We start from the raw sequence: 3,674 nt of genomic DNA, 5'->3' as shown, positions 1-3,674 counted from the left end.
CTCCATCTATGACTTCACACACCTACATTCTGACTTCACACACCTCCATTGTATGACTTCACACACTTCCATTCTGTGACTTCACACACCTCCATTCTATGACTTCACACACCTCCATTCTGACTTCACACACCTCTATTCTATGACTTCGCACACCTACATTCTGACTTCACACACCTACATTCTGTGACTTCACACACCTCCATTCTTACTTCACACACCTCTATTCTTTGAATTCGCACACATCCATTGTGACATCACACACCTCCATTCTATGAATTCACAGACCTCGAATCTGTGACTTCACTCACCTCCACTCTATGACTTCACACTCCTCCATTCTATGACTTCCCACACCTCCTTTCTATGATTCACCCACCTCCATTCTATGACTACACACCTCCATTCTAACTTCACACACCTCCATTCTGTGACTTCACACACCTCCATTCTATGACTTCACACACCTTCATACTTACTTCAGAAACATCCATTCCATGACTTCACACACCTCCATTCTATGACTTCACAAACCTCCATTCTCTGACTTCACACACCTCCATTCTACGTTCACACAACTCCATTCGTTGACTTCACACACCTCCATTCTTTCTTCACACACCTCCATTGTATGACTTCACACACTTCCATTCTATGACTTCACACACCTCCATTCTGTGACTTCACACACCTCCATTCTGAGTTCACACACCTCCATTCTGTGACTTCACACACCTCCATTCTTTGACTTCACACACCTCCATTCTGTTACTTCACACAATTCCATTCTATGACTTCACACACCTCCATTCTGTGTTCACACACCTCCATTCTGTGACTTCACACACCTCCATTCTGTGACTTCACACATCTCCATTCTGTGACTTCACACACTTCCATTCTGTGACTTCACACACCTCCCTTCTATGACTTCATACACCTCGATTCTATGACTTCACCCACCTCCATTCTATGACTTCACACACCTCCATTCTCCGACTTCACACCCCTCCAATTTGACTTCACATACCTCCATTCTATGACTTCACAGACCTCCCTTCGGTGACTTCACAATCCTCCATTCTATGACTTCACACATCTACATTCTATGACTTCACACACCTCAATTCTGACCCACACAGCTCCATTCTGTGACTTCACACACCTCCATTCTGTGACTTCACACACCTCCATTCTATGACTTCACACACCTCCATTCTGTGACTTCCCCCGCGCCATTCTGTGACTTCACACACCTCCATTCTCCGAATTCACACCCCTCCATTTTGACCTCACACACCTCCATTATATGACTTCACACACCTCCATCCTATGACTTCACACACTTCCATTCTATGATTTCACAAACCTCCATGCTGTGACTTCACACACCTCCATTCTGTGACTTCACACACCTCCATTCCGTGTGCACACACCTCCATTATGTGACTTCACAAACCTCAATTCTCTGATTTCACACACCTCCATTCTATGACTTCACACACCTCCATTTATGACGTCACAAACTTCCATTCTGACTTCACACACCTCCATTCTATGACTTCACAGACCTCGAATCTGTGACTTCACTCACCTCCACTCTGTGACTTCACACTCCTCCATTCTATGATTTCCCACACCTCCTTTCTATGACTTCACCCACCTCCATTCTATGACTTCACACATCCATTCTGACTTCACAGACCTCCATTCTGGGACTTCACACACCTCCATTATATGGCTTCACACACCTCCATTCTATGACTTCACACACCTCCATTCTATGACTTCACACACCTCCATTCTGTGACTTCACACACCTACATTCTCCGAATTCACACCCCTCCATTTTGACTTCACACACCTCCATTATATGACTTCACACACCTCCATCCTATGACTTCACACACTTCCATTCTATGATTTCACATACCTCCATGCTGTGACTTCACACACCTCCATTCTGTGACTTCACACACCTCCATTCCGTGTGCACACACCTCCATTATGTGACTTCACAAACCTCAATTCTCTGATTTCACACACCTCCATTCCATGACTTCACACACCTCCATTTATGACGTCACACACTTCCATTCTGACTTCACACACCTCCATTCTATGACTTCACAGACCTCGAATCTGTGACTTCACTCACCTCCACTCTGTGACTTCACACTCCTCCATTCTAAGATTTCCCACACCTCCTTTCTATGACTTCACCCACCTCCATTCTATGACTTCACACATCCATTCTGACTTCACACACCTCCATTCTGGGACTTCACACACCTCCATTATATGGCTTCACACACCTCCATTCTATGACTTTACACACCTCCATTCTATGACTTCACACACCTCCATTCTGTGACTTCACACACCTCCATTCTATGACTTCACACACCTTCGTTCTTACTTCACAAACATACATTCTATGACTTCACACACCTCCATTCCATGACTTCACACACCTCCATTTTTGACTTCACTCTCCTCCATTCTGTGTTCACACACCTCAATTCTGTGACTTCACACACCTCCATTCTGACTTCACACACCTCCATTTTATGACTTCACACACCTCCATTCTTTGACTTCACAAACCTAAATTCTGAATTGACACACCTCCATTCTGTGACTTCACACACCTCCATTCTGACTTCACACAGCTCCATTCTATGACTTCACACACCTCCATTCTTTGACGTCACACACCTCCATTCTATAACTTCACACACCTTCATTCTTACTTTACAAACATCCCTTCTATAACTTCACACACCTCCATTCTATGACTTCACACACCTCCATTCTATGACCTCACACACTTCCATTGTGACGTCACCCACCTCCATTCTATGATTTCACACACCTCCAATCTGACTTCACACACCTCCATTCTATGACTTCACAAACCTCCCTTCGTTGACTTCACAATCCTCCATTCTATGACTTCACACATCTACATTCTATGACTTCACACACCTCAATTCTGACCCACACAGCTCCATTCTGTGACTTCACACACCTCCATTCTGTGACTTCACACACCTCCATTCTATGACTTCACACACCTCCATTCTGTGACTTCCCCCGCGCCATTCTGTGACTTCACACACCTCCATTCTCCGAATTCACACCCCTCCATTTTGACTTCACACACCTCCATTATATGACTTCACACACCTCCATCCTATGACTTCACACACTTCCATTCTATGATTTCACAAACCTCCATGCTGTGACTTCACACACCTCCATTCTGTGACTTCACACACCTCCATTCCGTGTGCACACACCTCCATTATGTGACTTCACAAACCTCAATTCTCTGATTTCACACAACTCCATTCTATGACTTCACACACCTCCATTTATGACGTCACACACTTCCATTCTGACTTCACACACCTCCATTCTATGACTTCACAGACCTCGAATCTGTGACTTCACTCACCTCCACTCTGTGACTTCACACTCCTCCATTCTATGATTTCCCACACCTCCTTTCTATGACTTCACCCACCTCCATTCTATGACTTCACACATCCATTCTGACTTCACAGACCTCCATTCTGGGACTTCACACACCTCCATTATATGGCTTCACACACCTCCATTCTATGACTTCACACACCTCCATTCTATGACTTCACACACCTCCATTCTGT

The sequence above is a fragment of the Megascapheus bottae genome, unplaced genomic scaffold, assembly GCF_031878675.1.
Source record: "Megascapheus bottae isolate mThoBot1 unplaced genomic scaffold, mThoBot2.hap1 HAP1_SCAFFOLD_52, whole genome shotgun sequence".
Lineage (NCBI taxonomy): Eukaryota > Metazoa > Chordata > Mammalia > Rodentia > Geomyidae > Megascapheus > Megascapheus bottae.
The sequence above is the reverse complement of the archived record's forward strand: the minus strand, read 5'-3'. Positions refer to the sequence as shown.